The sequence below is a fragment of the Diabrotica undecimpunctata genome, chromosome 9 (genome assembly GCF_040954645.1).
Source record: "Diabrotica undecimpunctata isolate CICGRU chromosome 9, icDiaUnde3, whole genome shotgun sequence".
NCBI classification, from domain to species: Eukaryota; Metazoa; Arthropoda; class Insecta; order Coleoptera; family Chrysomelidae; genus Diabrotica; species Diabrotica undecimpunctata.
The window spans coordinates 43,418,598-43,432,384 of NC_092811.1; positions in this window are offsets into that span (position 1 = coordinate 43,418,598).

A 13,787-nucleotide genomic window follows, 5' to 3' on the forward strand; every position below is an offset into this window, starting at 1 on the left:
TTCCAGTCGGCAGATGGCATGAAGTATAGAGGGACGAGGAAGCTTAGCGGGCTGTACCCTTGATCATGGGTGAACTTGTCGAGCCATTGAGCGCACTTAAGACGTGCATGTCCCTGAGACTGGATCAGATAAACCTGAGGCGGTAAAAGGTCTAGGATGAGTGCAGCCTGCGTGGCTTTGCGAATATATGACTGCATTACTGGAAACACAGACCTTTCTGGAGTCTTCGAGAACATCAAGGTCGGTATTGCTCTCCAAAGCTGGTAAAAAGTATAGTCCCGTCTGCCTTGTTGTATGAAAGAATGCTGTGAGGATACATTGTCTATATGATTGAAAGATCGGGAGGTTTATTCCAAGGGCAATTTGGTTTTTGTAAAGGAAAAAGCACGATTGATGTAATCGTGAGTATATTCAGCATACTTACCAACAAATAGAAAGAACACCACTTGGCGGCATTGCTGCTTTTCGATGTTAGAAGTTCATTCAATACGCTGCAGTGGAACAAGGTAATGAAGGCAATAGAGAAGAGAGAATGTCCTGGTTACATGATGAATGTGGTGGAGGAGTATCTGTCCAATAGAAAGATTATGGTGCAAAAGGGTACGATTGTTAACGTGATGGTCGTGGAACTTCAGGGAACTGTCTGGGACTCGACACTATAAAAAATATGATATGACAAGATTATGAACTGTGAATACAGAAAGGGTGTAACCCCCTCCGCATTCGCGTATTGGTTTAGTGGTGCGGGATCTCAAATACCAGAAAGCAGGCGGAATCATGAAGAAATTGATGATAGAGCGCACGGCTGAGACTCGTGGCAAAGAAAAATAGAATCATTATTCTGAAGGAAAAAAGAAACAAGCAAATTGTGAAACTACACTGTGCATGGGCGTGTTTAACACCTAAGACATACGTAAAGTACTTGTGGGGCGACAGGGTTGAGAAAGTAGGAAGAGCACGAGCAGAAGTTGACCCGCAATGCTGCAAATAGTGCGTCTGCGTTGAGAGAGTGGTTTTGTCCATCGATCGTACTCCACGTGTTCACCACTTTGGAGTAAAGTGGTAAAGAGACTGGCCTACAGGAGGCTCATGACATGAGTCAACAGAGCATGTGCATACACCTACAGGACTGTCTGCAGCCTTGTGGAACATTATTGGAAGGGTTACACTGCATTTGTTGTTAGTTGAGAGAAAAGAGCTATGAAAAAAGAAAATTAGAGCATATTATGGCCGAGAGAGGGCAGAAAAGGAAAAGATCAATTAAGATGGGTAGTAGAATTAAACTTAGAAGGCGCCGCAATGCTGAATTGGTGACTCTCTATAATAATAAAAATATTATCAGACATATAAAAGCTATCCGGATAAGATAGCCAGGTTCTGTGGTAAGATCAGAGGACGACAGAGTGTTGAAGACAGTATTTTTTAAGAGACTAGAAGGTAGAAGATCAGTAGGCTATCCCAGAAAAAGATAAAAGGATGATGTTGAACCTGTTTTAACTACGATTGGGTTCAGGAAAATGGAAGCGCAAGATCGTGGAATATGGAGGGTTATAGTGGATCCGACGAAGATTCAGCCCGAAATGTAAAGCCAGTCAAGAAGAAGTAGAATTAAATAACACAGTGGATATGGCAAAGTGGACGAAGGTGCTGATTGAGAACCTAAGAGATTGAGTGGACTCTGGTCACAGGCGACTGGATTATTTCCTAACGCAGGTGCTCAATACGGGTGTTTTAGGGCTTACCTCACTCTAGATTTAAAAAGCCTGTCATGGATAAACGCCTATACTGTGGACACTCAGACACTGTGACATATACGATATTATAGTGCAACAGATTGATATTAGAGAGGAACAGAATGGAAAGAGAGACAGGTGTGAATTTTGTGACAGTAAGAGAAATGATTGAGAGAATGTTTGAAAATAAAGCAGGTTTAACTAGTACACATAACTATATCTGTGCAGTAATCAACGAGAAAAAAGAGAAAGAGTGACAGCTGGACCAATAGTAAAGGTAAGAAGGAAAGATGTAAGTTGAAGGTAGAGGAAATACTTGTTGACAAGAGGCAAAAAAGTCAGACTTTAGGGAAGGAGGAAATGTCCAGCTGGGAATAATGTCATTCTATGAATGAGAAAAGTCTTTCATGTGATACCTGAAACGAATTCTTTGAAGAAAAACCCAGTTTTTGGAAAAAGAAGCAAACCTTATATAATTTTTCTTTTCTTTACTTATAGAATTTGGAATATCTTTGGACACAAGGAGTTTGGAATTCTCGACTAGATTTCGCTTCGCCTTCTACTATTCGGCAATTAACAACGTAAACCACAAAACAACACAACTTGTATTTATCTTTTAATACACTATTTTCAAACTGGATTGCTCGTTCTCGCCGATAAAACAAAATGCTCCAAATTTTCTCGTTCAGTTCTAACATCTATTCTTCGTTAATCGTTTTCCGTACCCAATCATACACATTTATTCCTCCTATCTATTTTCCAAAAACTCTACTTTAATTTTTAAGAAATCAAGCGTATGGTACCCATTTGGTTTTTCACTAAATTTATAGAAGATAATCTAAATAAATTTTTTTATGTGTTTATAGGCAAATCCATTTTGTGAAAACAACGTCTGGTTCGTATCATTACCTTCGAAGAAAATAATGCAAAGGCCATTGTCTATAAAACATTACTTTGACCCTTTAACGCTCACTGGTATACCTGTAGTACCAAGCGTTGCCAGATGGATCAGTGAACCTGAATGCTGCTGATATTTAAATTAGAGTGGGGGCGGTGTTTGTGTCTACCGGTGGAATTTGTCAGTTGGCTTAGAAGTTCAAGAAGGGTACGCTATTGCTAGTTTCCTTTTTAACAGTAAATTGTATTTTATCATTAAAAGAATTAAACGTATTTAAGATGGTGTCGATCTGATCGCATATGATCACATATGTGCAGTATCAGATATATTTGGTACCGCATAGGAAAATATTATTAATGATATCCCAAGTACATCATAAGATCTTATTAGAGCCAAAACTACAATTATGGTAACAAACTTTATGCATCATTCTAAAAATAACAAACCATCCCACCTAACTATTATAAATGAGTCCGCTAGATGCAAAACCCTGTATTTGCAAAAATTGTAAAAAATGAGTTTTAGCTGACAGTTATTTGTCAGATGTTATAGCTATCTGCTGATGTAGAAATTCAGCAGCAAAGTAAGGTATTTACTAAGAAAAAGGCATTAGAAATCTTGAATCAGACGCAAAACTCTGTATTTGTCAGCCTATGCCAGTTGCATAACTGTGTAATTGCAATTGGCCAATCGCTTACATTGTTTGAGTCACATGACACGTCTCATGTGCACATGTCAATTATTCCATCATTCGTCATTACCGGTTTCACTCTTTGTTATTTGAGTACTAAAAACACCAAGTTTATTGCAAATAATTAACATTATGGATCTTCATGTGCATATTAGACCTTGTGAAAAAGGAAAAGGGAGAAAACGAGTTGTACAAACAGAAAAATGGAAACGAAATGTAATGAAACTTAAGAGGTAAGAGGTGTCTACAATTAACTAGATAGGTTTGGGACTTATTGTCAATATTTTTAGGCATAAACCTAAGGATTTACCTGGTTTTCCCACCTGTAACCATACAAAGAAAGTGTATTGTTGTATACATTTAAAGATGCGAGACATTCAGCGTTTCCATAATAATCTGTATTCAACAACTGACAAAATAAAACAAGAAATTATTTTGCTGAAATTTTGTGAAGGTCAAAAGCCCAAGAGATCAGGTACAAACCTACATGAAATTTCAATTAAATATTTTGTTCCTACAGTAGAGGGTGGACTTTTAAGAGTATGCAAGACAGCATTTCTTGGAATACCTCATCTAAGTTCTGAAAAAATAGAGCGTGTTGTAAAAACGTTTGTTATCCGGGGTGAAATACCAAAAGAGAGAAGAGGGGGAGATACAACAAAAGGTAGATTTGATTCAATAAAACTATCTATCCACACATTTATGGGGCGTTTTAACGGTGCAGAGAGTCATTATAATAGAGGACGATCGACTATATTCTATTTACCATGTGATCTGAATTTTACAAAGCTTTACAGAATGTATTGTCAACGTCATGCACATCATTCCGTAAAGTTATCATATTTCCGAACATACGTTAATGAACACTACAACATATCATTCGGCACTCCCTTAGTAGATGCTTGTTCTGCGTGTCTCAGAGCGAAGGAAATTTTGAGAAAAGAAAATTCAGAAGAAGAAAAGTTAAAGGTTATAACAGAGCAGAGAGCTCATACGTTAAGAGCTAAAGCCTTTTATTTTTTGTTAAAAAATGAATCAAATCATAACATACAAATATTTTCTTTTGATTGTCAAAAAAATCTTTCTTTGCCAAAGCTTCCCGACCAGGCAGCTTATTTCTCACAGCAAATAAATTTTTATAATTTTACCATCGTGGCTGGAAATTCGAAATCCCATCTTTCTTCTGCAAATGTGACGTCATATGTGTGGCTAGAGTTTGAACATCGAAAAGATTCAAATGCTGTTGCCTCTGCTGTACATGATACTCTCATAAAATTCAACTTTAAAAATTAAATCGAAAAAGTTCACCTATTTGCAGATGGATGTGGTGGACAAAACAAAAATAGCACGATGATGTCTATGATAATCTACTGGTTGGTTTATGAAGCACCTGGTTACATCAAGAAAGTGGAGTTTACGTTTCCTGTTGTTGGTCATTCCTTTTTGCCACCAGATAGGATTTTCGGTATGATAGAAAGGGAGATAAAAAAGACGAACGTTGTAATAAACAGAAAAGAATATGAAGACATAATTGGAAAACACTCAAAGGTGCTGAGACTTGGTAAAGACTGGCAGATATCAGACTGGAGAAAGACGAGTGACGTTGTTGTTAAAAAACCTTCCCAGTGGCGTTTTAAATGTAATGCAACGAAACGATTTATATTTTCTAAGGACAAAGATTATATGGCTACGGTAAGGGGGGAAATATTTTATCGTTCTGACATAGGGTTCAGCAAGTCTATAATACGAAAAGGGAAAAAGATTTCTTTATTGAAACCAAAGTTACAACAGATTGGATGTTCATTGAAAGGAGATAAATCGTCCATAGGCACTCTCCTTAGAAACCATTTTGGTGAAAATTTGAGAGACCAGCCGGATCTCAAATTTTATAAAATTATAGATACTGGCGTACAAGCAAATAATAACGAGAGTGCTGCAGAAAATGATTAAATTGATGATGAGGACCCAGAGAAACTTAGAGTTTAGGAATTAATATAAATATATACATATTATAATTTGTAATACCTTTTGTACTTTGGATAAAAATAAACTTCACTAAAAGTTTACTTCCACATGCTTTCTTCCTTATTCCTAACACACTAGGTTTAGAAAACAGACTAATATAACAACCACTAATATCGTTAATGGTTGACTATTATCATGTATTTGCAAATGTTAGTTGCATAAATCTGTATTTACATAGTTCACTTGCAAAACTCGGTATTTTCAAATTTTTCTTCCTTTTCTAGCAAACCCAATAACTTTTCTAAGAAAAAAATCATTATATTTTACCTAATAAAGCATTTATCTATCACAAAAAAGTGCCATTTATTATGTCTAAGGTTTTTTGAAAAATTTATCAGTTTTTTGCAAATAACTCAGTTTGACTTATATAGTAAATACAAAGTTTTGCATCTAGCGGACTCAAATAATAAAACTAAAACTTTTCTTCATTTTCATCCAGAACTGCTTATTTTGGAGTCTAATAAAGGTGGTTGTACTGTTGGTCTCAATAAGGATGACTATATTAAAAAAACTGAGTTACTTCTGAATGACCCTCTAACATATTTACGACTACCTAAAGATCCAACAACATCAATACAAACTTCATTCAATAATTTAATAAAACGATTAAAATCCGAAAAACAGCTTACTGATCAACAGGCAAGAGATCTTACTATCTACAATTTTTTTTTCCAAAACTATACTGTCTACAAAAAATCCATAAAGAAAATATTCCTCTACGTCCCATAACTAGTTCAATAAACTCTGTTACTTATAATTTATTTAAATTTTTGTGTAACATTTTACAAAATGCCTTTGAAGATATGACAGATTGAAATGTTAGAGATACGTTCACATTTGTAAATAAGATCAGAGGTACAAAATTACCTGATAATTATGTAATAATCTCTCTAGATGCAATCTCACTATTCACTTATATTCTAGAAGATTTAGTATATTCAATTATACGTCTGAAACAGCAACTAATAACACCCCACACAATCTTAACTAAAGAAAATTTTTTGACATTGCAAAAATTAATTTTTAGAAATATCTTCTTTTCATTCAACAACACATTTTATCGTCAAATCTTTGGTACTTCCATATGTAGTCCGATAAATAATATACTAGCACTCATTGTTATAGATCATCTAATAGAAAACACCACAATGAACTTTATACTAACCTTCCTATACAAATTTTGCCGATGACATTATCTGTGCGGTACTAAACGATCAGGTCGACACCATCTTAAATAAGTTTAACTTTTTTAATGACAAAATACAATTTACTGTTGAAAGAGAAACTAACAATAGCGTACCCTTCTTGGACACTAAAGTAATTCGCACGGAAGACAATCATATAATACTAGATTGGTAAGAAAAACCTACCGCATTATGCAGATTTCTAAACTTTTTTTCTAACCACCCGAAAAATCAGAAATACGGTACAGTTCTTTAGAAGATAGTACAGTAAAATATTTATTAACAACGGTTATCCGAAGACAATCCTTAAACAATTAATTTACAATTCCCACTACTATGATGGACCATTGGATAAAGATGCTTCACAAAACACTACATATAAAAGATTGCCCTTCGTTGATAATCTATCAAATAAGTTTACAGCGCTCTTCAAACCATAGAATAACATCTTCTTCTTAAGGTGCCTTCTCCATTACTGAAGGTTGACTATAAATACAGCAAATTGCTCTCTATCTTGAGCTGTTCTTAGTATCGAATATGTGTCCATGCCTGTCCAGTCTCTTACATTCTTCAACAGGAGCATTTTCTTCTTCCTGGGCCTCTTCTTCCTTCCACTTTCCCTTCCTTTATAAGTCGTAAGAAGCTGTATTTTTCTCCTCTGTAAATAACAAAAGAAACACAATAACATCAGAATTGGTACATACATACAGCGGTATTAGTAACAAAAGTCTATTTTCTCATGTTAAAGATAAGACACCAGTAATGTATACTATCAATACAATCCATAAAATACCGTGCTTAGGCTGCGAAGCTATATTGGACAGACAAGCTAATGGTTAAAACAACATACTACCCAGCAGAAAAGTGACTGCCATAAAGGTAAAAACACATGCGCTTTTGTCGAACACTCCATTAATACAGGTCACAAATTTGACTATACCAATGTTGAAATCCTACAAACAGCAATGTATTATAAAAAATAGGCTGTTTCTGGAAATGTGTTTTATAACTAATACAAAAATGTAATAAATTTCATAGCAGATACGAATAAGCTAAGCAGCATCTACAGTAATATTCTGCAATTCATTTAAGTCAAAATTAATTTACGGTATACCTGCCTGCTACCTTATTTTATATATAGAAATTTAAAGAAACTTCTATTCCACTATTCACTTTTTGTTCTTTTATGTGTATTTTAACTTATTTTAAAAATTGTCAGTCTAATTGTGAAAGTGTAAAACAAATGTTTGTCTTGTTCTTTTTTTTTGTGAACAGTTCCACCTCTGTAAGTAAATATTTGTGTAATTTTATTTTAATGTTTACACATATATTATATTATAATGTATACATATATTATTTATATATGTATATATAGACATATTATATATATATATATATATATATATATATATATATATATATATATATATATATATATATATACATATATATATATATGTGTGTGTGTGTATATATATGCATGCATGTAATTAAACTTCGATTACTAACTTTTAAATACACAGTCGAAGCGATACATTGATATCGGGTAGACGTGTTTATTGATAAAGTCATTAAGCTCCCAGTTTTTGTGACAATTAGAATATTTTAATTTCGTCGTGTTTAAAAATATTTACATATTATAGTAAAATAGTGATAAAAAAGTGAAAATATTCTCCCCTGATGGGGGAGAATACTAATAAGACGCCAATGCGCGAACTAAATACTTCTGAAGTTGTTAGTGTTAGTGAACAAGATATGGATACAGGAATTAATACCACCGTTTCTCCTGCTACAAGGGAAGTAAAACTTTTTAATATTAATTCTAGTAATTACGATTTTCAAAATTGTTGTGTATATGTTGAAAAGACCAATGATCAGAATATTGGCCGATTGCACCCTATGGTTGTGGGTGATATTTTACATCAAAAATTAAAGATCAACAATATTAAGGAAATTAAAAGTATAGGAAGAAACCGTGTTAAAGTAATCCTCAAATCCATTTTAGATGCAAATAAATTAGTCACTAATATTCATTTAAAAGACGATAATTTAAAGGCGTATATTCCCAATCACCTCTTAGAAATCAAAGGGCTGATACGTGATGTCGATACCAAATATAACATTGAATATTTGAAAAAATATATGACCTCTAGTTCACAAATTATTGATATTAAAAGAATCCACAGGAAAATAGAAAAGGATGGAAATACAGAATATGTACCTAGACGTAATGTTATAATTACATTTGAAGGCAATTGTTTACCAAACTATGTTGTAATTAATTATGTATATTTTCAAGTTGAAAAATTGTTAGGTAAAGTTACACAATGTTATAAATGCCTCAAATTTGGACACATTTCTAGACAATGTAAAGGTACACAGGAATACTGTATACGATGTGGAGAAACTAAAACTGATACACATACATGTGATGAAAAAAAAATGTATTGCATACACTGTAAAAGTGATAAGCATATATCAATCTCTAAAAACTGTCCTTTTTTCGAACATCAAAAAAAAATAAAAAATATCATGATTAAACATAAAATTTCATATTTGGAGGCCAAAAATTTAAACGATTCTTCTTTTTCTGGTCTTATTTGTAATAACAGATTTGAAATATTGTCAAATTCAGATAGAGAATTTCCAAAATTAACTAACACATCTGAAGTTAATAAACCTGCTTATTCCAACCTATTGAGGCCTCATTTACAGAAAACCAAAAATATTAGTCAACCAAGTTGTAGTAAATCAAGCACTGATTATAGAGAAAATAAAAAAAGAAAAGTATCATCTCCAACTTCCGAATATCCTACATCTCCTCACATCCCTTTCAGATTTGGACCATCTCAACCTTTACCACCCTTAAACAAGGAAAGTTTTTCAACTGTAGACAATGAAAAAAATAAATTAGTAGATTCTTTAGTAATTCTTTTCTCAGATTTTATTCAAAATATTAATTGTTTAGAACAGGCAAAATCACTTGATATTAATATGTTAGCCAAAGGTATTAATAATGTTCTAGATAATATTTTTAAAAAATAACTAATCTAATACTTTCAAAGCTAAACTCAAAATAATACAATGGAATGCTCGATCAGCTGTTGCTAACAAAAACAGCCTTCTCAACTTTTTAATAACCGAAGATATTGATATAGCTTTAATAAGTGAAACCTGGTTTAAACGGGATGTTGTTTATAGTTATAGAGGTTATAATGTAATTCGCGAAGATCGGGATGACGGCTATTCCGGAGTTGCTATTTTAATTAAAACTGGTATTCCCTTTGAAAACATAAAAATTAAAAAAAATTATAATAAAGAATTGCTTGCTTGTGGTATTAAAATCAACTATAACAAACGTCATTTAACTTTACTCTCTGTATATAGGTGTCCGAAAGCTAAAACTAACACCGAAGATTGGGATAAGTTATTTTCTCAATTAAAACACCCTTGTATCATTGGAGGAGATATGAACGCACATAATTCTCTGTGGGGCTCATCTAAAAATGATAAAACAGGCCATCAAATTGTGGAGACAATTCAGAATCTAGATTATGTGGTAATGAATAATGGACAACCAACTTGCCAAACGAGACCAGGAAACACAGATTCCATGATTGATGTCACATTTTGCTCACCTTCTCTCTTTGATAAAATTTCGTGGTCTGTAGATACTGATACTCTGGGATCAAATCACTTCGTTATAAGGGTTGTAATCGATATCTTGGGAACTGATGCGAATATCATTTATCCCAGCAGTAAGTGGAACATTAAAAAAACCAATTGGTCATTATACTCTCAGTTTATTGAAACCTTATTAACTAACAACCCTCACGCCTACTCAGACACTCAAGAAAAATATAATTTCCTTATTGACTGTATTAATGAAGCTTCTAAACAATCAATTTGTCAATATAAATCATTTAAATGTAAACGTACTCCCGCTCCGTGGTGGGATTCGGAATGTGATGAATCCGTTTCGGAAAGAAAGAAAGCATTAGTAAACTACAAAAAAAATCCTTCTCTTGAAAATTTTTGTAAATGCAAAGAAGTGAATGCTCGTGTCAAAAAATTCCTGAAATTGAAGGCCAAACAAAGTTGGGTTGAATGGTGTTCAAAATTAAATAAACAAACTTCATCTAGTCTTATTTGGAACCAAGCAAGGAAAATGAACAGGAAAAAAGTTAACTTTTCACTGCCTCTAAATAACACATGGGTAGACGACTTTTTTGATAAAATAGCTCCACCTTACGTAAATAACCAGATAGATGTAATACCATCTGAAACTCTCTCATCTGATCAGAATCATTTTCTCTTAACACCTTTTTCAAGAGCTGAATTAGAGTTTGCCCTTGATAATCGCGTCAGTACCTCACCAGGATATGATGCAGTCAAATATCCTATGATACAAAATTTGCCAGATAACGCAAAAGAATTACTTTTGAATATATTTAACCAGATAATTATTGAGGGTAAAGGCATAATCGATTTTAAGCGTATTATAGTTGTCCCTATTCCCAAACCGGGAAAAAACCCTAAATTAGCTGAAGCTTACCGACCTATATCACTATTATCATGTATATTGAGGACTCTTGAACGGATGATTAAAATTAGGTTAGATTGGTGGCTAAGGGATCAAAGTCCCTTACCCGCTAACCAACATGGCTTTAAGAAAGGTTATGGAACCTTAGATTCCTTAACAACACTTGTTGTAGACATTCAGAATAGTTTTTCCAGGAACAGTTATGTACCTGCTTTATTTTTAGACATCGAAGGTGCTTACGACTCGGTATCTCTTACAATTCTCCAAGAAAAAATGATTAAATTTTTTCATATTCCAGCGCAGTTTGCTTCTAACGTTGTGAACTTGTACACAAATAGGATAATTTATTTAAAAGACAATCATACTCTTATAGGACCTAGACTTAATAACAAAGGATTACCTCAGGGCTCCGTTTTGAGTCCTATTTTGTTTAACATTTACACAGCAGATCTACACAACATCACTATTACTAATATTGCATTTAATATTGTACAATATGCTGACGATTTCTGTTTGTATACAGAACACAAAAAATATCAGCAATCCATTGAAAACCTGAATGAAGTGTACGGATTCCATAAAAAATGGTTTATAGAAAATGGTTTCGAATTATCCTGCAGTAAATCACAAGTTTGTTTATTTACCAGACATAACTTTCCTAATGCTAGTACAATAAATTTAGGTGGGCACCAATTTTCCCTTAAAAACACAATTAAATATCTGGGAATGATACTCGACCAGAAATTGACCTGGAAGTTACATATTGACGACATGTTGAACAGATGCAATAAGGGATTAAACTTTCTTAAATCAATTAATAAAACTTGGTGGGGATCGGATGTTGAAGTAAGTTTATTATTTTACAAAGCTTACATACGATCCATTTTGGATTACGGAAGTGTTTTGTATGGATCAGCAAGTAATGTACTACTAAACAAAATCAACGTTTTACAGAACTCAGCCTTACGAATATGTTTAGGAGCCATGAGATCCACTCCAGTACAAGCTTTATATTTGGAAGCCTTAGAACCTCCTTTAAATATAAGACGAAGGTTTTTGTCCAAAAAATATTTAATGAAAGTATACTTACTGAACTCATCTCTATACGAAAAGATAGTCACTTTGAATTGCCATGACCTGACAAATAAATATTGGCAAAAAAAGAAATCTCCCTTACTTTGCGAAGCGTATAATCAAAATATAGCACTTTTAAAAAATATAGATAGAACAAACTATATATTCAAAAATTACTCTTCTTTCTTTTTACATACAGATGTTATTGTACCAAATTATAGTGAAAATATATATTTAAATAAAAATATTGTTCTATCTTTAACAAGCAAATACAAAGAGGCAATAACTCTATATACAGATGCGTCTAAATCTCCAGATGGAACCGGATGCGCTTTTTTTATACCATCGGAACATATAGAAAAGAAATTCAAACTGAACCCGGAAACTTCGATTTATACAGCAGAGGCTATTGCAATATATGAAGCTTTATTATATGTAGCTGAAGTTGAGTTTGCCCATATTCTAATTCTGTCGGACTCCTTAGCAGTGTTAAAATCCATTGGTAAATATGGACCACCTAACTTACAAGACTGCCCATACATTTATAGAATTAAACATATTATTCAAACTCTTTTAACTAAAGGAATCAATGTACATTTTCTCTGGATTAAAGCACATGCAGGATTTGAACATAATGAATATGTCGACCTATTAGCCAAAGAAAGCATTTTATCCGATACTGGTATTCTACATAAAGTAACGCTTTCTGACAGTATTGTTTCTTGCAAGTTAACATTGCTTCGAGAGTGGAGCTACCAGTGGAAGGAATACTCTTTTGTGAACCAAAATAGATACTCGATAATTCAGCCAGATATTCCCAAATTTCCTTGGTACAAGTCTTTTAGAGCTTCCAGGAGGCACATAACCTCCATTATTAGAATACGTTTCGGACACGCATGTTTTCCAAAGCACTTATTTAAAATAAAGGTTTTGGATGATGACAAATGTGAGCATTGTGGAGAGGAAAGTGATTTAGATCATATATTCTTTGGTTGTTCTAAAAACAGAGTGTACTCATCCAAACTTATAAATGATTTATTAAAATATAAAATAGCAGCTCCTTGGAATATACTATATTTATTATCACTTGGCTCTGTAGATATTTACAACTCCTTAATCCAATTTTTAAAAGACAGCAAATTATCATTATAATTCTCTAAAAATTATTTAGTTAATCTTGTTACCTTTGTTTTAAACCATTTGTATAACTTCCTCCTCTCCGTGACCTAGTGTTGTTGTGTCTTATATAAATAAATGCCTTGATAGGTCCCTAGGCGAGAAGAGTGTGTCCCTGTTCTCCTAATATCGATGTAATAATCTTTTATTTTGATAGGGCATTTAGGTAAATAATTATAATGATGACTGTCTTAGTCCTTTTGTGTCTGGCTGTATGACGATAAGTCTAAGCCAAAAAAAAAAAAAAAAAAAAAACTTTTAAATATAGAGAGGACTTATTTGCGCATACACTTACCCGTGAGCAACCTATATTTTAAATACTAAGAAAATATAAATAAATTTAAACGTTTTAATATAGGAAATAATCCTTCAGTTGATTCTCCTATTGTTGGATTTAATGAAGCATCAGCTTCAATATAAAAATACAATAAATTGCTGCTCTTTGAATCAAACGTCAGCACAT